Source organism: Macaca thibetana, chromosome 5 (assembly GCF_024542745.1).
Source record: "Macaca thibetana thibetana isolate TM-01 chromosome 5, ASM2454274v1, whole genome shotgun sequence".
NCBI lineage: Eukaryota > Metazoa > Chordata > Mammalia > Primates > Cercopithecidae > Macaca > Macaca thibetana.
This window is the reverse complement of record NC_065582.1, coordinates 145502328-145527596: the sequence shown is the minus strand read 5'-3', so window position 1 is coordinate 145527596 and position 25269 is coordinate 145502328. Positions and strand designations below refer to the sequence as shown.

At 43.0% G+C, this 25269-nt stretch overlaps 1 protein-coding gene and 1 long non-coding RNA gene across 7 annotated transcripts in view; both read right to left on the bottom strand.

Annotated features, from left to right (window-relative positions):
- Positions 1-11133, bottom strand: part of APBB2 (amyloid beta precursor protein binding family B member 2) — a 410008-nt gene extending 398875 nt beyond the window's left edge. For 4 of the 6 annotated variants that reach the window (XM_050790340.1, XM_050790345.1, XM_050790341.1 and 1 more), the window contains exon 1: positions 10932-11131. The gene's annotated coding sequence lies outside the window, so the exon portion shown is untranslated. Of the gene's footprint in view, positions 1-10931 lie in introns of all 6 variants that reach the window. The other 2 variants (XM_050790342.1, XM_050790347.1) reach the window with 1 other exon arrangement.
- Positions 11134-16567: 5434 nt separating this feature from the next.
- Positions 16568-25269, bottom strand: part of LOC126954672 (uncharacterized) — a 38374-nt gene continuing 29672 nt past the window's right edge. Inside the window, exons 2-3 of the long non-coding RNA XR_007725691.1 lie at positions 17851-17998; positions 16568-16864 (exon numbers count right to left, since the gene is read on the bottom strand). This is a non-coding gene — a long non-coding RNA (uncharacterized LOC126954672). The remainder of the gene's footprint in view (positions 16865-17850; positions 17999-25269) is intronic.

The window sequence follows — 25269 nt, the reverse complement described above, 5'->3', positions numbered from 1 at the left end:
ATTGCCAAGTCTCATGAATAAGAACAGTGAGTGTTAATTTTGTTTCACCCTGTTCACATATTTTCTGCTCAAATCATTGGAATACATTTTATTTGAATGCAGGAGATTTCCCCCCTGAATTCTAGGACATGGAGACCCTGTCCACAGTAATAGTACCCAACATATTCAGTGTTCATACTTCCTATCTCATTTAGGCAGAGCAGAAATGCCACGAATACAGAGTACATTAACAAGGGGGCCCCAAAGTCTAAGTTCCCAGAACCAGAAGGAACCTCCAGGAGCTGTAAGCCCCAATTCTCGCTAGTACTCCAGGCCTGGTTCCCTGCCTGTATGAACCATTTCCTGGGCTGTCTCCCTTTATGTCTCCAGCTCCATCAATCCTCTCCTTAGTCAAACCCCACTGCATCTTTCTGGAAACTGCTCCAAGCGTAAGAAATCAGCAGCCCAGGATGGATACCTCCTCACATCCCTGACAACTGAGCCAAACACTCTTTTACTCTATATTGTTTTATCTTAACAAATATGCTTTTCAAAAAGACCCATCCTGGACTCTCTCAAATGAAAATTTTCAGTGAGCCTGCCCCACCTTGTCCACTTCCCCACTTGCTGTGCCAAGCAAGAACCATAAAGATATCAGAGAATAATGTTTAAGCTACTTCCTGAAGGAGTACTGAAAGGTGGTAAAGAACAGATAAAAGGGATGGTCGTGGGCAATGGGAACAGGGTATAAAAGCCGAAAGGCCAGATAAAACCTGACATGTTGTATTGTAAGAACGAGATGTAGAGCAGATCATGAAATATGTTCGGTGCCTCATCAAAAAGCTTAGACTTCATCCTGAGGGTGGCAAGGAGCCCCTGAAGAGTTGGGATGACATGCCCAGACCTGCAGAAGATTTCAGAAGATCACCCTGGAGGCAGTGTACAGTAGAAACAGAAAGAGACCAGGGAAAAGGCAAGTGCAGCCTCCAAAATGAGAAGCAACCGAGGTGGGAGGGAAGGTGGAGGCACACATTCAGAAACAGCAGGCTCCGCGCAGGAGTTAAGAGTCAGGGTGCCTTAAGGAACCGTAAGATGGAGATCCAGGTGCACTGTGGAATAGACTTAGCATCCCTTCTCCAGGAAGCTTTGCCCCACACACTCCCCACACCCAACCAGGATAAGTGCTCCTCTGGGAAGCACTGAGTATTTCTTCCAGTAATACACATCACATAGTACCGTCATTCATTCTTTAGCTGTCAGCCTTTCTCTATAGACCCAGAGCTCTGAGCAGGCAGAGGCAGTGGCCATCCTGGTCAATGTCCACGTGTGGCATCTGGAACAGTGCCCAGCCCTTGGGAAGCCAAACTGAGTGAACAGAGCTGGATAAGCCAGGAGGCCACTGCTCTCATTCAGGGGAGAGATGACTGTGTCGTGGGAAAGGAATTCGAAAGATATAACAACCGAGCTTCTTAATTTCTCTCTAGTCTGTTGATACCATTCAAAACACTGAATGAGATGCTTTCCAAGTCAATTATGTTATGAAAATTCATCAGTAAATCTGATCTGTTGAGGGATGTCCACAAAAGCTCACGTTCCTGTGGAAAGTCAGAAAGGATCATGGTTTGAGCCCTTTTACAAGCAAAAATAAGGCATAATTCTAGGCCACAGAGAAACTGCCACCTCATTGGGATAACAAGTTTGCCTTCTTTTGTTTTCGGAATAATTCTGCAAAGACTCAAAGCAGAGGATGGAAACATTTCAAATCCTGCTGACATAGTCTGCATCTTTGCTTTGATTTTTAGATATGATTCCAAGCAGGCAGATAATGTTGTGACCCAATTACAGGGTATTTTGGAAGTAGTAGGCACCCAACTTGGGAGTGGAGCTGGTGGGTGTAAAGGGAAGAGTTACTAAGCAAGCACTACCACCTGCCTCTCAATCCTTCACGGGATTTTACAGAGAAGGGAGCTATGACAATTAGGAAGTAATGCAACATCTCCCCTGACCCGCTTCCCATTTTCTCACCATTCCCAAAATAGACAGAGCTAAGGAAAATCATAAATATAATTCTCAGCCCTCTAGGGAAAGGCTCATTAAGGGCATAAATTTGGGTCCCTGGGAAAAAAGGGATGAAAGGCAAAGCCATTAAAAACCTTAGAATCAAAAGATGGAGACAATGGGAAATAAAGCCAATGGACAAAAAGGAACTAGAAAAACAAAAACAAAGGCCATTTCCTACATCAAAGCATACTTAAAACTTAAGCTCTTTAGAGTCAAAAGGTAAAGTTTTTGTTTAAAAATAAAAAATAGTGATTAAGGTCTTATTTCACAACAAGTATTGTTCTAGGCCCTTATCATACATTCACTCTTAAAATCTTCATAGCAATCATATTATATAAGCACAATTAGTATTCCTATTTGCAGATGAGCAAACTGAGCACTGTGTAATTCTGTTGTCAAAGTATAATTCTGTTGCCCTTTGTCTATAGCTATTAAACTGCAGAGCAGTACTGGGACTTCACCACTAAACCCCTGCTGCCTCCTTCTAGGGCTATCCTTGCACATGTTGTAGGATGTTTAGTAGCATTCTTAGCCCCTTCCTACTAGATGCCAGTAGTTATCCCTCCACAGTCACAATGACCAAAATGTCACTGCCAAATGTTCCCTGGTGAGCAAAACTGCCCTGCTTAAGAACTACTGCCACAGAGATTTGAAAGGCCAAATCCCAAGTTCCCTTACAAAAGGAGTAGCAAATCCTGGGTGGTGGGTAGGAACAAAATTGAGTTAAGGGAAGATGACAAAGGAAGCAGCTGAAGGGTATGCTGTAGTGGGAATTTTATACGAGGAGTCACTCACCACAGCTCTTGCCACTCTCGCAGGGTTAGCACAGCCTTCCTCTCCCTCCACTCCCATCACACGCGTGCCTCTACTGCAGCACCCTATAACCAATGTTCTGGTACATTCCACTCTGTCCTCCTGAACTTAGCACAGTGCCTGGCACAAAGTATGTACTCAATAAGCATTTGCTGAACAAAGGAAGGAACAAATGAAGCCAAGGTTTCTGGGTGGGTGTCACCAAATGAATGTCTCTTCACTATTGTCCTAGAAAAGGTATAAACAGACCTTGATTCTTAGAGAGGACAAGAGGTTCTGATCAGATAATTTGAAGAATCTGAGTCTGAATCAAGGCTCCCCAAGGTGTCTCTACACCCAAATCATGCCTCAGCTGTGTTCAAAATTTGCAATGTGGTATACAATCATTTCCTGAAGTGTCAAGAAAATTTTAACGGTATTAGTTCCCCCAGGAATGAACCAACTCAAGAAATCTAACTCATGCTAAGGAAATATTGATTTATTCACTTCCACCGACAAACAGTACCACCTAGCAAATTGGTAAACTCAATGTGGCAGGTCGACTGACTCTCTTGCCCAGGACAAAAGTCTACCTGAGAAACTGAATGAAGATCAGAAGGTAAGAACAGAGCCAGCACCAAAAAGCAAGCAGGATGCTGCCAGGGAGAGGCACCATGCCTGTAATCCTAGCACTTTGGGAGGCTGAGGCAAGCAGATCACTTGAGGTCAGGAGTCCAAGACCTGCCTGGTCAACATGGTGAAACCTCAGCCTCTACTAAAAATACAAAAATTAGCCGGATATGGTGGCAGGCACCTGTAGTTCCAGCTACTTGGGAGGCTGAGGCAGGAAAATTGCTTGAACCTGGGAGGTGGAGGTTGCAGTGAGCCGAGATTAAGCCACTGCATTCCAGCCTGGGCAATCAAGTGAGACTCCATCTCAAAAAAAAAAAAAAAAAAGAAATAATTCGTTGTTGTTGTTTTGACACTCCTTTAACCCACAATAGCAACCAAAACTAAAGCTGACTAACAGCAATTCCATGAGCAAATCATTCTGAAGTTTCCTCTAGCAATTCAAGGCTCACCCTGGAGGGCATGATACTGTAGAGGTCTGGGCCAAGCTGGCTATTACACAATTCTAGGTTCTATGGCTTTGACCCATCACGATTTCCTAGAATCACTAACTAAGAATTGGTAAAGAGTGTTGTTTTGCCAGAAAGAGGCCTGCATGCAAAGAATCAAATGTCAAGATACATCTCCAGGTTCGCCTGCTGAAATTCACATTTCAATCACTTGCCCATTCTGCTCCCTTACACTCTCATCTTTCATCTTGGCACTTTCCTTGTCATTCTCAAGCTATAATTCAAAAATAGTCACTGGTTCCTAGGGCACTTTCAAAATTAGCTCATTCACAGTTCCTAGGACCTTGGGTGACTCTATATTCCTAGAAAGCCCAGGGGCCCCATCAGCTGGCCCACAAGCTCCACATGTTGGCCTGGCCTCCATGACTCAACTCAATCCCAAGGGCAGGCCTCTCCGCATCTCAGACCCAGATTCCCAGACTTACCAATTTCATGGACCATTAAGCGGCCAGATAAAAATATTCCCATCAAATCATAAAAGAATCTTACCCAAAAATGAGAAGGACATAATATCAGAGAAAAGGACACATCTTCTCATTTGAACGATTATGACATATTCACTACATCATTATCATCACTGTGATAAGAACAGTGAAAAACACTAACCAACAATAAACGACCTGTGGGCCTAACATTATGCTCTGCATATAGGAGATACTCAGTTACTCTTAAATTGTGTGGAAACGGAGCTCTGTCTTACACAGGGACACATCTCATACCCCCAGTAATGCTAGGCCTTCCTTCTTCAACAATGGCATTTCCCTTTACCCTCTGGAATTCTGCAAAGTATCCCCAGTCTATCTCACCCTCTTAAACACATGCTCTTCCTTCTAGCTCGATTCCAATATTCTGCATTATTTTTTTTTTTGAGACAGAGTCTCGCCCTTTCACCCAGGCTGGAGTACAGTGGCGCGGTCTTAGCTCACAGCAACCTTCACCTCCTGGGTTCGAGAGATTCTCCTGCCTCAACCTCCTGAGTAGTTGAAACTACAGGTGCGTGCCACCATACCCAGCTAATTTTTCTATTTTTAGTAGAGACGGGGTTTCACTATGTTGGCCAGGCTGGTCTCAAACTCCCGACCTCAAGTGCGCCATCTGCCTCGGCCTCCCAAAGTGCTAGGATTACAGGCATGAGCCACTGCTCCCAGCCTCTGCATTCTTTTTCATCAACTTAAAAAAAAAAAACACTCTTCCTCCCACTCTAGGCATTCCTGAAGCATACTTGCCAATGAGTTACACTTCGAGAACTTCAGTTATTACCTAGCAAACAAAGTTTGCAAGATTTCCACAAGAGGAAAAGAGAGGGTAGAACTGGTAAACTTTGTTTATAACCACTGTCAAGTCATTAACCAACAACAAAGAAAAGCTTTAACCCATCCTTTTCCATACCATTCATTTCTTTCCATGTTCTCTTCCCATTTTTGTCCATGTGAATCTGTACATTTTATATACCAATAAATTATATATTGGGATTTTTCTGATTATAAAAGAAATATATGTCCATTACAGAAAACAAGATAAGATTCAAACACTATGGAAATAGATTAAATAGAAAGGGAATGTCTCCTGTAACTCTACACACAAAGAGCTCTAATACCTTTAAACTGATCAAGCTTCTTACTTCTTGCCCAGTTGTGTGACTTGACCTTCCACCTTCTATGCCCTTCCTCTCTCCCAGCTCTCATCTAACGTCTGGAGTCAATGCCCCACTCCTAACAGGGGTCCACGAACCCTGGAGCTTGGTTATGATTAGAGGAACTAGAGTCACTGTCCCTTTATTAAAAATTATTTAAATGGAATAACTTCTCCTCACTGCCTCACTTAAAGGTTAATGATGCTGAGTTTTGTGAGCCTCTTGAAAGCAAAGTGCACTAAAAACACCAAATGGGATTGGTTTCCTTTGCTCTCTGCCCCATCGCAGCTTGCCAAGAAAAAAGAAAAAAAAAGCTTATGACCCTGCTAATGACACTGAGTAGACACATTTCACCAGCCACCACTCCTGCTACTGCAGCACCCAACCACAGGCATCTGTCGAACACAGTGACAGGGCTAACATTAAATGAGAATGAAAATCGTATTCCAGAGACCAAGGGCTGCATTTCTCATCAAGGGGAGAAGACAAAGGCTGGGACACAGGAAAGGCTTGCCAAAATTTCACAAGGGTGGGCCTGGGAAGCAAAGCACAGGACCCCCTCCCCTGCGGCCCAGGTAGAGGCTTCTTTCTCAGACTACCTGTGTGCCCAAGAGCAGAAAGTCTCCCCTCAGAAAATGCTATGAAGTAGTTTCAAATGTCGAATACACTTTACCCAAATCTAATCATTACCTTATCTCCTAACTAGACTGGCAGGGCCATAAAAAGTTAATTTTATAACAACCATTTTATAACAAATGAAAACTACAAGGGAAGTAGGAATTGGGCAAAAAAAGAAGGGCATGTGACAAACCAGACAGAGAAACACAAAATCATCTCCAACTAATGCTGTAAAGCAGCGGTCCCCAGACTGCGTTCATGGAAGACAATTTTTCCAAGGATGGGGTGGGGGATTAGGATGAAACTGTTCCAACTCAGATCAACAGGCAGTAGATTCTCATAGGAAGTGCACAGCCAAGATCCCACACATGTGCAGTTCACAACAGGGTTCACAGTCCTGTGAGAATCTAATGTCGCCACTGATCTGACAGGAGGTGGAGCTCACGTGGTAAAGCTCACTCACCCACCGCTCATCTCCTGCTCTATGGCCCAGCTCCTAACAGGCCACTGACCAGTTCAGGTCCGAAGCAGGGGGTTGGGGACCCCTGCTCCAAATGAAGACCTCCCTCCTCCAATGGTTGCATCACAGATCTCTAGACTGGGACAAGAAGGGCCCGACAGACAACTAGAGGGTGACTGCAGCTCTCTCATTTTACAGATGGGAAAACAGGCCCAGAAACATAACTGACTTTTTCCAGGTAACACAGTGAATTAAAGTAAGGGACAAGCCAGCCCCAAAGGCAAGTCTTTGGGTCCCTGGTTAGTGGTCTTTCCTCCAAATCCCCCCAGACCTTTTATTATGGAGACTCTGTCACTGTGCCTCTGACAAACCATTTCAGCTGAGAGAAATGCCATCAACACATATCAGCATGCAGAATATGCACTAATAACACATTAAAATCAAAACGGCTAATCTGGGTTTATCTTTCTGACATCTAATTTCATTTGTTGGTAGTGCAACATTGTTGAAAATAAATGAACACAAAACAGTTTTAAAATCTGGATAGAAGCTTCCTGAAAACATTCAAATCATTCTGAAGATAGGCAGTTCCAATCAAATTTAATTTGAAATAACAAATCAAAGATGCTTTAAAAGAGAATGCTTACTGAATAATAATGGAATCAATTAAAGATATTTTCATATAAGATAAAAGCTTAAAGCTCTATTGCTGTGCAATCATGAGTGTCCGCCTTTTCAGAGGGATTTTCTTAGACAGCTGACATTTATGCATAGATGCTTCCAGCATAAGATGATATATACAAAACCTTAATAGGATAATAGGACACATAAAAAGCACTGAACAGGCCGGGTGCAATGGCTCACGCCTGTAATCCCAACACTTTGGCAGACCAAGGCAGGTGGATCTCCTGAGGTCAGGAGTTGGAGACCAGCCTGGCCAACATGGTGAAACCCCATCTCTACTACAATTACAAAAAATTAGCCAGGCGTGGTGGCGGGCGCATGGAATCCCAGCTACTCAGGAGGCTGAGGCAGGAGAATTACTTGAACCTGGGAAGCAGAGGTTGCAGTGAGCCAAGATTGCGCCACTGCACTCCACCCTGGGTGACAGACTGAAACTCCGTCTTAAAAATAATAATAATAATAATAATAATAATAATAGGCACTGAACAAATGCTGGTTTCCTTAACCCCATATAGGAAAATAAGTATTCCCCACATAACCAGTAATAACTTATTACAATATTTTCCTAAAAGTCTGTCCCACCTAACCCCCTCCCCCACCCTCAGAAAACTTAAGGTGTTATATCACAAGGGTATTGTCTAGTTTTGTTTTGTTATTTATTTATTTATTTTGAGACAGAGTCTCACCCTTTTGCCCAGGATGGAGTGCAGTGGCACGATCTTGGCTCACTGCAACCTCCACCTCCCAGGTTCAAGTGATTCTCCTGCCTCAGCTTCCCCAGTAGCTGGGATTACAGGCGCGAGCCACCACACCCGGCTAATTTTTGTATTTTTTCAGAGACAGGGGTTTTACCTCTTGGCCAGGCTGGTCTCAAACTACTGACCTCAAGTGATCCACCCGCCTCGGCCTCCCAAAGTGCTGTGATTAGAGGCGTTAGCCACTGCACCCGGCCAGGTATTGTCTATTCTTAAAGTGAAATTGAAAAAGGTACAGAGACATGACATTCCATTTTTCTTTCTTTCAACTTTTAAGTTCCGGGTACATATGCAGGATGTGCAGATTTGTTACACAGGTAAACATGTGCTATGGTGGTTTGCTGCACAGATCAACCCATCACCTAGGTATTAAACCTAGCATCTATTAGCTATTCTTCCTGATGCTCTCCCTTCCATTTTTCTTAAAAGATAAATTTAGATATCCAGTAATCAGGATAGTCCACACCCATCACTATTCTAATATTATGGCAAGGCTTTCAGTATTCATTACTGTGGTAACATAAAAATAAAAGAATTCAATGTTCATATGCTGTTGTTTCTCTGGTGGCAGGAAAAGAAAACAGTCATCAAAAGGTTGAAACATGACAAAAAGAGTAGCAGTTTAAAAATATTTTATGTTTGTACATGAGGATTCTTACAATATATGCAATGATCTTTTCCCAAGTAATTTTGGAGTCAGTATTCATATTACTCCAGTTAAGTGTAAACGCCAGTATTTTACTCTTTAATAATCAAGCTTTCTGTTTTTCAGAGACAGGGTCTCACTCTGTTGCCCAGGCTGGAGTGCAGTGGTGTGATCATAGCTCCCTACAGCCTCAAACTCCTAGGCTCAAGCAATCCTCCCAACTCACCATCAAACTTTTCAATTACCACTTTATAAAAATTTCAGAAAGCCGGTTCACACTGGCTCCTTGAAGGTGAATTTATTCAGTTAAAAGTATCCATTTGAAGAGGGAATAAAAGTATAGGACCTAAACACCTTCCGTGGAAAGGATGTCAACTTTAGAGTCCTCTCTCAAAAGCTCTCAGCAAATATCTAGAGACATGGTTACATCCAGTTTATGAAGACTGTGGGTGACTTCAGGGTCATACAGTACATGGACAACGGAAGAACAGCAACTGAAATCTTGCACCTGTACCCCACCACCTTCCGTCCCAAGATCAGCCCACTGTACTCTACTGCCACCTGTGTTCTCTCAGCATTTCCCCAGCCTGGAGGTTTCCCCATCCTCGCCACAAATATCATCCTTTATGAACGATGCCATTTCTAGGATGTTGCAAGTTATGATAAACAACTGTTGAACAAATACTGCTTACAAGCTACAAGTTGAAAACGAGAAGCTTGCTAAGTTCATGAAGAAATCCCCTTTCAAGGACTCCATCTGTTCCTAAACGGCCAGCCACACAAATTCTAATACTCTGCATTATTATGGCCATTTGGGGACAAGATTTGAAATCTGAAACCACGACAAGAAAAAAAAAAAAAGAAACAAGCAAGATTTAATAAACTCCAGAAACAACAGATCAAGCTGCCACTGTGTATGTTTTTTAAATAAGTGAAATATTAAAACAAATGATACACCCATGCCAACCTCACAAAGTTTCCTCATTTCTTGGAATTCAAACAACACCGCTGGCATCATTTTATGATAATCCTTTGGGCATTTCACGTGAGTAATTAGACACAATCTAAAGCCAGTGACTGAGGGACTTAAACAAACTGTCCCCTCCGAGAGCCCTGTTGGAGCTTCCGACACTGACCTTATTCTTTCAATTTCGACCCTCCTCAACTACTCAATCCATCCAAAAACGTCTGTGACAGTCGTGGCTCTAAAACCGCGCAGAACTTGACTACAGAACGGTCGGTGACAACTCCACATGTGATTTATCCAAATTAATTTTTTTTTTTGAATTCTAGTCCCATGCTCCCTCGGCTGTTTGCCCCGCACCCGTGGTCTACACCACTTCACCGACGTGGAGACCACCTTTCATTGTTTTATGGGTCTCAGAATCCTTCCCTCCCTCCAGCTCTGTTCTCGCCGCACAAATGTCATTTCTAGCGTACCACCCTCCATTCCGCCCGGCGGGCAGCGCAGGGGCTTTCGGGTCCCAGTGGCCAGTTTCCTCGAGTCGGTCCCCTCTGCACAGCCATTTTCTAGTTAAACGCTCTCTCTGCCACCGAGGGGGAAAAGGAACTTTTCCCCCCTTTCAAGTCTCAGCGGCTGGCCTCTGAACCCCTCGTGGAGAAGCCAACCCCGGCTCCAACTCCCCGGCAGGAGTGCGCTGCCGCCGGGGAGGGACAGCGGAGCCGCACAGCGGAGGCCGGTGCCAGGACAAGGGGGTGTGCGCTCTTCCCGCAAGCGCCCACCCTCACTTTTCCCCTCCGCAGTCCCCACCCGGGCGCACCGCCTCCAACCCGGTCTCCCCCGCCCCAGGCCCTGCCAAGCCCGGGCTGCTGAGGAAAAGAGGGCGCCGGGAAGCGGGAGGGATGGAAGTCAAGGAGAGTGAGCCCGCAGTCGCCGTGCCACTGGCCCTGCGGCGCGGGCGCAGGGCGCACGGGACTCCGCAGCGGGCGCTCCGCTGCAGATGCCGCGGCAGCTGCTGCAGCTGTGGCTGCGGCTGAGCGGGCGGCAGTGGCCGCGCAGCCCCGGGGCCAGGAGCAGAGGAGCAGCCGCCGGAGGAACCCACAGCCACTCGCCGCACGCTGCTGACGCTGCCCGGGTGTTTCCCCAGCACTCTCGTGCTGCCCCGGAATCCGGGGCAAAGGCAAGGAAGAAAGCGGGGCTCACCAGTGGTGCGCGCGGCGCTCGCCTCAGCTCCAGCGCCCAGCGGCTCTGCTCCAGCCTCGCCCTCCCCGGAGCGCCCAGATCAGCTGCGGTCGCAGCGCACTAGCTTCCTACTTGTGATCAGAACGGGCTCGGGCGACTGAGCATGCTCAGTGCCGCTCCGCGAGTCCAGCGCAGGGAGCTGCGCTGACGAGATTCCACTTCTCCAGGCTTTGGCAGCGGCTGCGCGAGCGAAGGCTAGAGGGACCCGGCGGGGCGGGAGACAAATGGGAGAAAGGCGGGGCCGGGGGGGGGCGGGGGCCGGGCGGAAGGGGGCGGGCCGCGCTCTCAGGGCGACCCCTGCAGGTGGAGGCGGCGGGGCCTTCGGGAGGCAAGCTCCCCAATCGCCTGGGAACACGCAGGGAGGCAAGGGGTGCCCCAGTAAGACCCAAAGGCAGGACGTGCGGTGCAGCCCGGGTATCCCCTCCATGTGGCTGGTGTCTGTCTGCACCAAAAGGCAGTTGGGTTACCTTAGCCCTGGCTTTTCTCCCACACGCCAGCATTCCCTTGCAATAGGAAAATGTCCCCACAGAAGAGCTGCCCACACCCACCCAGGCTAACTGCAAGTTGTAGGCGAGACCTTCTCCTTCCTTCTGCCTCCTATCCCCACCCCCAGGCATATTGCCGCACACACACTCTTCTTTGATCTGGAAATCACAAGATGATATCAAGGGAGAAATACAACTGCCGGAGAGGAAAAGCAGGTTTTCATTTCCACTGCCAATAATATTATCTATAACTCTAATTGTAAGCGTGCAAGCAAAGCCCTGATGAGAGTCGAGTCTCAGTAAGTGGTAAACCGTGCTCTGCCCTAGACACTGTGAATGACATCCCCAAAGTATCCTTAGGATTGCTCTTCACCAGGGCAGCCGTTGTCAAACTGGAGCCTGGATCAGAATCGCCTGGAGGGTTTGCTGAAGTACAAATCCCTGAGTCCCAATCTGTGTCTCTGAATGGGGAGATATGTGGTGGGGCCCCAGCATCTGCGTATCTAACAAGTTCCCATGAGATGCTGATGCTGCTGGTATGAGGACTATACACTTTGAGAACCCTACCCATACACAAACACACACAGTCCTACCGAGGATCTCGAATTAAAAACTCACATGATTTTTCCTATGAGGACTCTATGCAGTGGGGGTGGGCATTACTTTATTCTTTCCTACATGAATTTATTGAGGATCCACGAGGTCTTGTACTAGACCTGAGGATATAGGTGAATTTAAAAGCCTAGGCCCCTGCCTTCATGGAATTTATAGTCGGGCCGGGTGACAGACACCTATCAAATAATCACTCAAAACGGTCGTTTCAAAAAGGCAGAGTGCTGGGAGGGAAATGCACAAGGTGCGAATAGCGTATAGCGGCATCCTCATGCAGACTCAGTGAGGTTGTTACGAAGGGATGGGAGGGGGGCTGCCTTGTGGAAGGTGGTTTCTGATTTTGCACTCCAATAACCCCTCCAATTAACAATTAGTTCCCTCCGACCGAGCTGGAGGCCAACAATCATGTCCCTCCTTCCTAGAACATAAAAACAATACTGTCACAGAGAAATCCCCATAAATTCATGAAAGTGTTCACTCTTGGGACTGAGTCTCTGCACCCCAAGATCCACCTAACACGCCCGTGGACCAAGGACAGTCGAGGGCCACAGTGGCCCTCTTGGGGAAAATACAGGCTCTGTGAACTGGAAAGCCTTGTGGTTCTTAGTCTGTGATCTTCAAGGCCAAAGAGGCGAGGAAACCGGCCCAAGACCACCACTCCTGTCAGGAGCGGAGATCTACCGGCCTCCAACCTTGTAGGCGGGTCCTCTTTCCAAGGCACTCTATTCCCGGACCTCACAGCTCCCCTTGGATCCCCGGAACCCAGCCTGGCCACCCTGCTCTCTCTCAGGGGTCCAGGGTAGGTGAGCGGCGCCTGCCCCTCCCAGCTCAGTCTCTTCCCGACCCAGAGGAAAACCCGCGGTGGAGTCCGCGGCGGTGGGGTGGGGCGGCGCGCGCAGGCGCAGAGGCCGCCAGGTTGGGCCGAGGAGGCGCCCTGCTCCACACCTGATGCAATCAGCCTTCCGGAAAAGGGCACGGCCGCAGCGCTCACCCAGGAAACACTTCCGCGCCCTCCTCCGGCCGCTGCGCCCCCGGGAACGTGTTCCCAAACTGCCCCGGCCCGACTTCGCCACGGGTGGTGTTCTGCGTCCCACCGGGGATCCGCTGGAGGAGTTGGGAAGTCACCGCCTGGGCACACAAAATCCCTGAAATACCCTGACAGTGACGTCGAAACGGCCATCGAGCGTTCCGCAGCTGCAGGAGGAAATTCCCTTAATTATGAATTTACAGAGGGGACTGATCGGGGCTGGCGGGAAGGCTTTGACCCTTCCGTTGTTTCCTTCCTTCGTCCTTCTCCCAACACATTGTCTCTCTCATTGAAAGGAACGTTTATTGTAACAGCAGTTTTAAGGCAGTATGGAGAGGACTCCCCATGCCCTCTGTCTTGCTAAATATGTAACAGCACTTTAGCTTTGCTACATAAAGCTTTCTCACTGCGCACTCCTTTTATAAATAAGTAATTGGTTTCTCCATACCTCATCATTTAAGTTTACAAAGAAAATCATTTCTCGTTTCACCACTTTATGCAATTTTTATATATATTGTGAGTGGGTTTTTTCTTCATGCTGACTCATTAATTGTTTTCCAAGGAAATGAAATATCCAGGAATATTCCAAGAGCATGTTTTTTAAAGCATGGAAGTAAACGCTGTGAACAGTACATAAAAATGACCTCTCAAGTCCCTTAAGGCTGAAAGTCTTTCTAGAGAGTTGGGGGAAGGAGGCAGATCCAAGGAATTTTATTTGGAAGGATACTTCAGAGACCATTCTAGAATCAAATCAAGATCAACTCTTAGACTTTACAGATGACATTTACCTCTCTGTGGCCCAGAGAAATAAATGACTTCTTTACTTAGACAAACCAAAGGCAGAACTGTCACTTGAAGCCAGATTTCTCAAAATTCCAATCTAATGGGAAAAAAAATGTTTTTTTGCACAAACACCGTAGGGAGTGCAATACTATATTACAATGCAGTTTTACAATCCAAAGATTACAAAATACAAAATTGGTGACAACAAAAGGGATCCTATTACTTGTTCCTACCTGTGACGTCATTAGTCTTTAGTCCATGATCAACAAATATCCAGCCACTTCTAAGTGGCACTGAATAGCCAAAGTCTAGGCATTAAATATTTCAATTAAACAGGTATGAGTCGGGTGCAGTGGCCCAAGCCTGTAGTACCAGCTACTGGGGAGGCTGAGGCAAGAGGGTACATGAGGCCGAATGTTCAAGGTTGCAGTATGATCTTGCCTGTGAATAGCCTCTGCACTTCAGTCTGAGCCACACAGCAAGACCCCATCTCAAAACAAAACAAAACAAAACAAAAAACGGTATAACTACAAAACATCAAGAAATCTTCTGTGCCAACATTTAGAACTTTCAGTATTATTATTTGTGTGGTATATGTGCAACGGTTTGAGCTTAAACCAAGGAAATTTTAATGATCACAACAAAATATCATGGTCATGATTTTCTTCTGTAATGATTTTAAATACTTTAACAATATAGAAATCAAAGTGAAATCAAAAACAACTCAAAACTCATGCCTCCAATAAATTCTTCAAAACTTTGTCTACCTTCTTATCTTGAGGAATGTGTATTTCTTTTTGGAATGTTCTGACAGAGATCTGGAGGAAGACCTTCTATTGAAGCAAAAATAGAGTCGAGTAAATATCAAAATGCAGAGGTACAAAGTACACACTATCACACAGTACTAGTTTTAGAATAGCTAACTCTTACTGAGTATTTAGCGTGTGCCAGACATTGGCTAAGCATTTTCCATAGGTTATTTAACTTAATCCTCACAACTACCCTATGAATGAAGCACTATTGTTATCCCTATTTTATGGATAGGGAAAGTGAGGCTTGCAAACGTGAAATAGCTAACTCGAGGCACAAAATATTCAGTAGCAGAACTGGGATTTGAACCCAGGCAGTTTTCCTGGAGCTTGAACTCTTAAATAATACTCTATACGGAAAAATGTAAATACAGATAAAATGACTATAATGATTCTCAGATAAGAAAGGAGAGGGAGCATTGTACTTACTCTCCTACAGATAAAACATAGTAAAATAAGTCTGTGGTCCACACTAGGAAAAATACCTTTTGCTAACGAATAAATTATGGTCCCCAAATGTAGGACCAATATTACCCAGAGGTGTGAGGCAGGTGATCAAATACCAAGTGACTTTTCAGGGGTACCAGCAAGGCCTCTTCTCTGATGAACCCTCTATGCCTGACTGGTTTATCTTGTCTTAAACCATCCAATATGGCAGTCATAGCCACATATGCCTATTTAATCTGAAATCACTTAAAATCAATTAGAATTAACTCTTCGGTTCCTCATTCATACTGGCCACATTTCAAGTGCTCAGTAGCACCTGACCTAATAACTACTGTATTGGATAATGTAAGTAAAAAGCATTTGCATCACTGCAGAAAATTATATTGGACAGTGCTGCTCTGGTCCTTAATGTCATTAGGGCAATCCTTTAATCTCTCTTCATACTGCACTATTGCTGGGAGGACCATGTTTCCATGGTCTCCCTTCCCATTGAGTTTCAGTCCTATTTTTCCAAACTAAAATTATTATTAGAGTGTAGAGAGGTACAAAGAGGTACAAAGCACAAAGTCCCCTATTATCATGGGAAGAATAGGGGCACTGGAGTAAGACCTTGTTTCACATCCCAGCCCTTACTAGTTGGGTGACCTTGGGCAAGCTACTTTACCTCACTGAACCTCACTTTTCTTATCTGCAAAATGGGCATGTTAATTTTTTCATTATGGGTTTGTTTAAGATTAAATAACGTATGTAAAGCTTCTGGTAGGCCTCACATGGGAAGATTTCCTTCCTTCCACTTCTATTTCAGTTAATGACATTCCCCAATTACTCAGGTTTCTAAACTAGAAATCTCAATCATCTTCAATTCTTCCTTCCTCCTCAACCACCCGCATTAAATTAATCATCAAGCCCTTTTGCTCCCAACTCAGGGATGCCTGTCAAATGTGGGCCCACCTCTCTGTCCTCACAGTCCACTGTCCTCACTGTCTTTTCATGCCTAATATTTCAGAATCGTGCTAACCAACCTTGGTGACACCCATCACTCCCAATCCAAGCCCTTTCTCCACACCGCTGCCAGAGTGATCCTTCTAAAATAAGATGCTGATGACGTCATTCTCCTCCTTTAAGACCGCTGATGATGTCCAGTTGCTTAAAGATAAAATCTTAACTACTAAACTGAAGGACTCACATAACCAAACTCCATCACTCCATCACTGCTGCTTGTTTGGTTGGTAACAAAAAGAAAATTAAAAATATAACAACCCTTATTCCATTTCAAAAATATATTTGGATTCCTCTACTACCAACCTCTTTTCTCAGCCACCCCATCCCCAGCTCGTACCTCTCCCTCTACCCAACCCCCACACCGCAGCAACTTATGCCCATGAGGCATTCCTGGAAACACGTAGCGGCCTTTCCCGACTCTGCCCTTGCACGCAAACCTCAAGCTAGACTAACGCTTTTGCATGTTCTTTATCTGGCAGAATTTTACTTACTCTCTAAGGTCCAGTTCAGATTACTCTCTAAGGTCCAGTTCAGATATCACCTATTCTATAAAAGCTCCTTCAACTCCTTCAGGGAAAGGTGGATACCAGCTCATCTGTGATGTCATAGATTTGAGATAGATTGTAGATGCTGTATTTGGGCTACCTGGGTTTAAATCCTGGCTACACCACTCTCCCACTGCTAGTTTTGGGCAGCCGACTTAAGCGCTTCACCCCTCAGTTACCTCATCTGAAAACAATGATAATCATAGCATGAATATCTTATTGTTGTTACCAAGCATGTGAGATAATGCACATGAAGCTCATAACAATGTATCTGGCCCACAGGCAAGCACTCAATACAGATTATCTTCAAATTGTTCCCACTATGATTATCTATCTTATCCTTTTGTCTCAATGTGAATTTTTTTTAACATTTTCAATAATTTTTTAATTTAGATTTTTTATATTTTACATTTACATTTGATTTTTATATTAAATATAAGTATTTTATTACAGAAGTACTCCATATTTATTGATTAAAATTTAGGAAATTCAAATGGCTTGCCAAAAAGATTAAATTCTCTATTGTTTGAGACATCTCTTGGTTACAAGCAAAAGGAACTCATTCTGGTTAACTTATCCAGAAAAAACAATTTCTGGGAGAGTTGTCAGGCATCTCACTACATCAACCCAAAGATGGAGAATCAGGTTAAGAAAAAGGTCGGGCTCCATGGAGGACTGGCAGCAAATAACAGACAAGACCACGGCACAGTGTGTCACCAATGGCACAACCCCACTGGCCACTTGCTGTAGCCACAGTTCCTGAACCTTTGTGACTTAGCTAAAGTAGGAAGAGCATGTTATCCCCTCTCCCACTTACCCACCCCATGATCTTTACCTATATTTGGTCACTCACAGGCAAACAAATCTTGCACTTACAAGCTTTGGTGCCTTTGCTTATGCCATTCCCTTTGCCTGGAATAGTCTCACTCTGTTACCCAGGCTGGAGTGCAGCGGCACATTCATGACTCATTGCGGCCTCAACCTCCCTGGCTCAGCCTCCCTAGTAGCTGGGACCACAAATGTGCACCACCACCCCCAGATAATTTTTTTGTTTTTTGTTGAGATGAGGGCTCACTGTGTTGCCTAGGCTGGACTCGAACTCCTGAGCTCAAGCAATCCTCCCACCTCGGGCTCCCAAAGTCATGGGATTACAAGCGTGAGTCACCACACCTGGCCTGCTCACTTCTTGATTCCAGAGCTTGCCATATGTTTTTGTAGCACTTCGCACATAGTACAGTTAGATGTTGTATCGTTCTTTGTTGCTATGCTGTAAATTCCTATTTTCAGCCACATCACACAGAAGACACTTGATAAATATCTGTTTAATGAATGAAAAGAAGAAAAAATTAAATTAGATTTTAAGGCACTGTACTAAGCACTTCACAAACATTAACTCACTGGGCACAGTGGCTCACACCTGTAATCCCAGCACTTTGGGAAGCTGAGGCTAGTGGATCGCTTGAGTTCACAGAGTTTGAGACCAGCCTGGGCAACATGGTAAAACCCCTTCTCTACTAAAAATACAAAAATTAGGCCGGGTGCAGAGGCTCACGCCTGTAATCCCAGCACTTTGGGAGGCCAAGGCGGGCGGATCACAAGGTCAGGAGATCGAGACCATCCTGGCTAACTCGGTGAAACCCCGTCTCTACTAATAATACAAAAAAAAAATTAGCCGGGCGTGGTGGTGGGCGCCTGTAGTCCCAGTTACTCGGAAGGCTGAGACAGGAGAATGGCATGAACTCGGGAGGCGGAGCTTGCAGTGAGCCAAGATCATGTCACTGCACTCCAGCCTGGATGACAGAGTGAGACTCAGTCTCAAAAAAAAAAAAAAAACAATAAATTAGCCAGGCGTGGTGGTGCACGTCTGTAATCCCAGCTACTAGGGAGGCCAAGGCAGGAGAATTGCTTGAACTCAGGAGGCAGAGGATGCAGTGAGCCAAGATCACACCATTGCACTCTAGCCTGGATAACAGAGTGAGACTCTGACTCAAAAAACAAACAAAACCATCCAAACGTTAATGCAATTTAGTCTCAATTTATAATACAGTTTCTCCTCAGATAGGCTAATTACGCTTTTATAACAGAAGAAACTGAGGCCAGAGGAGTGAAGTTACTTTCCAAAGGTCACACAGCTATTAAGGGACAGAGGCAGAATCTGAAGAAGGCAGTCTCGCTCCAGAGCATAGGCTTTTATCTAAAGAGATGTTATGACTCTGTGAAAGGTAGTACAGGGCCCTTTTTCTAGAAAATTCTACCACATCTTTGTTTGTTATTTAAAGCGCTGACAGTCTCCTGGTAAGCAGAGAAAGCTAATTAAATGTTTCTGTACATTTTCAATATTGAAAAACATATTTAGTAAATTTCATAAACATTCCATCATTCCTGAACAATGGTAATGGAAAGCTCTATACACAAATTCATAGAAACTCAATTAAATGAGCACAAAAGCACACAATAAAATTCATCACATTCTGTCTCTGCCCTTCCTCAGGTTACCAGGAGTTGTTAGTGTAGACACTGGCATTTTATTGAACTGGTTCCGGCTACAAAGAATTTATGTTCTTATGCTCACAGCAATCTCCTTCCCTGGTTATATGATATCTCTCACCCCTCCTAGAATCCCTCTTTTGCTTATCATCAAACAGCAGAAACTTGACTCCAGAGTACCAATGTGCAGGGTGCCTCACAATTAGTTGTCTGCATGATAAGGGCAAGAATTTAAATCTTGTGAATACAGGAAAACCATCAACCTTCATGTTCACAGGGTATATAAATTACACCATCCAACCCGAAAAAATACTCCATTTTAAATTCATATAAACATAATTAAATAGGAATGGGGAATCTGAAATGAAGAACACTGAGAGAGAAGACATTTAAAAAGAACTAGAAATCATTTACAAGAGAAAATGCTTTGCTCATCCCAGAGATAGATAAGATATATATTGCTAATTTGCAAAGGCCTTGATAGTCTCCTTGATCAAGCAAAGGATTTATAAGTCTCCTTTCTCTATTTGTTCCTGCCAGTATCTTCATTTTTAAGTGCCTCATTATAAGGTCTGCAAAATAAGAAAAGAAAGGAAGATGGAGAAAAAAAAGATCTAAAGATTTCTTTTGCCTTTAAGAGATTATTATAACAAGCAAACATTTGTCATTAGGTTAAACGAAAGAAAGCTAGCTCCTTACAAATATCTGAGATCATAAAAACTGAACTTGGCGGGGAAGGGACATTAGTATAGGAAGAGGTATGATTAAAAGTAATAGTATAGAATTAGTAGCTAACATGGAAATTAGATATTAGCCAAAAAAAAGATTCCTGGTAAGGTAAATTAGATAAAAGGAAAAACTTCAAAAGAATATAACAAGTGCTCCATCCCATGAGACTTTTAGAATTAACCTGGACAAAGAGCTAGAATATATTTCGTAGAAAGCAATCTTTTCTGACAAGCTGGTAGATTAGCTCTAATTGATTTTTCCACCTCTAATTTCTTTGACTCTCTGAAATGCTATTTGTATAAGACAAATGAGTTTTCCTTGAGGTTGAATTTTCTGTCTTTATTTTAATTAAATGAGATATGATTTCTCATGAAAATAGTTTCCAAGCCAATGGCTTTGTAAGTAATAATTCTCTTCTTTAGACAATAAAAGCTTAAAAATCAAAGTTATAGCATGAGTAAACATGACAAATCACCATGTATTTTCTTCCATCATGCACTGGAAAAATTATTGGAATAAAGTTTCCAAGTGAAGGAATAGGGTACAGGAAAAGTGGAGCAGGCTAATATTCTACCAGTTTTTATCTTTTTGTTCTAGCTTCATATCCTCTCTAGAAAGTTATCACTAATAGAAAAACACTTAATTCTGTTGAAATTAGTTAAAGTTTATACCAGATAACAGTTCTGAGAACATGAGGTACAATATCACATGCATGTTAATTATGTTATTTATTATCATAAAAAGAGCAAAATTAAAAATGTACTAGAAAAAGTTTTGCCTGGAGTCTTTGAATTTTCTAAGAGAACACTTAGGGAAAGAGGAAAAGAAGAGGAAATACTAGGTAAGGCAGGGGATAGATCTCTTTCTCCTCATATATATATATATATTTAATATCTAAAATCTTAAAAATATATATATATTTCAAAGCTGTTTCTACAAATTTTAATAAGTGTTATTTTTTCCCATGACTCAAAATATGACTAGAAAAAATATTCTAAATTAAAAAAAATTTTTTTACTTCAGGTCATAAAAATATTTTTCCCTATTACAGTCTGACAGGTTACAAGTTTTGTGTATTTTACTTTGCTTCGTTCTTACATTTAAACTTTAATTTGTTTTCTAATACACTGTGAAACAGGGATATAACTTTGCAAGCAGAAAGCCAACTGTTCTAATGCAATGTATCAAACAATCTTTGCACTGCCATTTATTTATAATGTCACCTCTATTATATGTCCAGTTCTCATTGGTCTGTTCCTATGCTGTCTATTCCCTTTCATAGATTACTTCTTCTATGAGGGTGCTAATACTGCACTATTTTTGTTTCTATACCTTTGTAATATATCTTGATATCTGGTAGTGTGGGTCTCTCTTCTCTGTCCTGCTTTATCAAGACTGACTTAGCTTTTCTTTCATAATATCTTTTCCACATAAAATTTATAATTACAATATCAATTTTGATGAAAAATCTTTAGAATTTTATTGGTGTTAATTTTTTTTTTTTTTTTTTTTGAAACAGAGTCTCACTCTGTCACACAGGCTGGAGTGCAGTGGCACAATCTTGGCTCACTGCAACCTCCGCCTCCCAGGTTCAAGCAATTCTCCTGTCTCAGCCTCCCAAGTAGCTGGGATTACAGGCACGTGCCACTATGCCAAGCTAATTTTTGTATTTTTAGTAGAGATGGGATTTCACCATGTTGGCAAGGCTGGTCACAAACTCCTGACCTCGGTGGTCTGCCCACCTCAGCATCCCAAAGTGCTGGGATTACAGGTGTGAGCCACTGCACCTGGCCAGTATTAAATTTAATATAGATTAATTTGAGGAGAACTGACATTTTTACTCTATTGAATTATCATATATATGTATGTGTATATATATGTGTGTGTGTGTGTATATATATATATATATGGATAGATGTACTGTATTTCTTTTTTTTTTTTTTTTTTTTTTGAGATAGAGTTTCTCACTGTTGCCCAAGCTGGAGTGCAGTGGCACAATCTCCACTTACTGCAAGCTCCGCCTCCTGGGTTCACACCATTCTCCTGCTTCAGCCTCCCAAGTAGCTGGGACTACAGGCACCTGCCACCACGCCCAGCTAAGTTTCTGTAGAGATGGGGTTTTGCTGTGTTAGCCAGGATGGTCTCAATCTCCTGACCTCATGATCCACCTGCCTCAGCCTCCCAAAGTGCTGGGATTACAGGCATGAGTCACTGTGCCTGGCCAAATGTACTATGTTTCTCTTTATCCACCTTCTTTATTTTGATAAATATTCTCTACGTCTGCTAAACACTAAGCTCCTGAAAATCTATGTAACTTTTCAAGGTTAAGAATGGTATTAGTAAAATGGCTTAACCTTTTATGTTGTCCTAAGTCTGCTGCTACTTCTTCAGCTGACATTAATCTCCTGGACAAAAGACTTTTGCTCTCACCTTATTTTTACTGAATTTGACCATAGAAAATGCCAGTGAGTTGATGGAGTCAGTCAAGTAGAATGCTTTTACCAGAGTGGCTGATGTTTATATAAATCCAATGTGGTTTGGAGTATTAGCCTCAATCCCAAAGAGGTTTAAGCTCACAGCGCCTCATAAATCTGCTCAGGCTTGCAAGTGAAGTTATAAAGAAAAAAAATAATTATGTTAACCAGTGTATTCATACTACTTCCCTTTAATAATTCCTAGAGCAACCACTAAAAAGAGAGAAAAACTGCCAAAAATATAACACATAAAGTGAAATAGAATACTAAAAAGTATTTAAATAATCCAAAAGAATATAGGAAAGGAAGAAGAGAAGAACAAAAACATTGGAAACAAATAGACAATAAGACAATTATGTACTTAAACCCAACCATATTAATGATTACATTAAATGTAAATGGTCTAAACACTCTAATTAAAAGACAGAGATTCTCAGGTTGACAATAAAAATAAAAGGCCCAATTATATACTATTTACAAGAAAGTCAGTGTAAATATAATGATAAACATAGACTAAAATAAAATAATGGAAAAAGAGAATAAGAGTATTCTTTCAAAAGTAAACATGTATGAAATGAAATGAAATGCAAATAATTGATTCATGGGAACTTATTAGTTTTGGAACATATTAAATGCACACAAAATCAGTCTCAAAATGCAGTATTTCTGTTGTTCTTTCCTCCCTTTCTAACTCTTTATGTCCAAATACATAGAAAGTTGTTTTCTTCTGTGTTCTTGGCCTAAAAGCTGTCCATATATATTAAGCATAAATTTACTTGAAATGATACTTTAAGGAAAAACATTTTCCTTTTTGAAGCTTTGCTGTAACATGGAAATAATTATTGCCTCCAAAGACCCAATTTCCCAATAAGCATACTTTTTTGTTTGGTTGGTTTTGAGACAGAGTCTCACTCTGTCACCCAGGCTGGAGTACAATGGCATGATCTTGTCTTACTGCATGAACCCATGATCTGCCTCCTGGGTTCAAGCTATTCTCCTGCCTCAGCCTCCCCAGTAACTGGGATTACAGGCACCCACCACCATGCCCAGCTAATTTTTGTCTTTTTAGTAGAGATGGGGTTTCACCATGTTGGCCAGGCTGGTCTCAAACTCCTAACATCAGGTGATCTGCCCACTTTGGCCTCTCAAAGTGCTGAGATTACAGGCGTGAGCCACTGCACCTGGTCCCTAATAGGCACACTTATCCCAATAGTTGGAAAGGGAAGGGGTTTCCTTCTTCTCAGAATTGCCAAAGCCCAATTCCTATATGGCAAGCAACAGTGATTTGACCCATTCACCAGGCCAATGGTTGAGATTCTTCTTTTTTGTTAGTCCTATACTTTTTGGTAGCAACATTCATTTAAGAAACATATTTGCATACCTAGTAAGTAGTAGGCAATGAGTTGGTTATTGTGCTATTTGGCCTGTTAGTCCAAAAAAAGTTAAACTATCAGAGTATTATGAAAGACACAAGCCATTAATCAGGCTCATCCTGGCTGACTGTCATGGGTTGAATTGCATCCACCCAAAAGATAGGTTGGTGTCCTAAGCCAGTATCTCATCTTGTTATTTCATAACAAGGCCAAACAGACGTAAATTAGTTAAGATGTGATCACACTAGATAGGATAGGCCCCTAATCCAATATGGCTGGTATTCTTATAAGAAGACAACTATGTGAAGACACAAGGAGAATGCCCCCATTAAGATGGAGGCAAATAGAGCAATTCATTTATAAGCCAAGGGACACCAAAGATTGCTGGCTGTCAAAAGAAGCTAAGAGAGAGGCATAGAATAGACATGACCTCAGAGCCCTCAGTAGGAACCAACCTGCTGACATTCATTTTTATTTCAAACTTCTAGCATCCAGAACTGCGAGGGAATAGACTTTTGTTTTGTGTGCTTTGTTATGGCAGCCCTAGGAAACTAATACACCTATTCGTTCCAAATACATACCTTTATAAATAGTTAAAAAATATACAGGACATTTTGTTTTGAGACACTGTTTCACTCTTGTTGCCAGGCTGGAGTGCAATGATGCAATATCAGCTCACTGCAACCTCTGCCACCTGGGTTCAGGCGATTCTCCTGCCTCAGCCTTCCGAGTAGCTGGGATTACTGGCATCCGCCACCATGCCCAGCTACTTTTTGTATTTTTAGTAGAGATAGGGTTACACCATATTGGCCAGGCTGGTCTCGAACTCCTGAGCTCAGGTGATCCACCTGCCTCCGCCTCTGCAAGTGCTGGGATTATAGGCATGAGCCACCTCGCCCAGCCAGGAAAATTTTCATTAATCTAAACTAATATCTCTAAACTTTAGAGATGGTCAGAGGTGTCAAAGACAAAATACTGAAGTCTAAATAATTCTTGAAAAATGTTATTTTCCTTTTCTGTGATGACACATTGACTGCACTTTAAAAACTCCCTAGGTCCAAAGAGTGACTTTACCTCCAACTTATTTCAGTATTGATTTTGTGAAAATATGTAGAGTGGACAGCAAATCTGATAAATGGATCCTTCAAACGTGATTACAATAACAAGAGGCACAATACATATCTCAAGTTTTGGAGTACAATCTCCCATAGGTATTGGCCTCAGACAATCTTCTATATTTCAAATATAACTAATCCTGTTGCCAGGAACTTGGGGGAAGGGGAAAATAGGGAATTATTGTTTTATGGATACAGAATTTCAGTTTTGCAAGGTGAAAAGAGTTCTGGAGATGGATGGTGGTGATGGTTGCACAATAGGAATGTACTTAATGCCGCTGAACTGTACACTTAAAAATGATTAAGATAGTCAATTTTAGGCTGGGCGCAGTGGCTCAAGCCTGTAATCCCAGCACTTTGGGAGGCGGGCGGATCATGAGGTCAGGAGATCGAGACCATTCTGGCTAACAC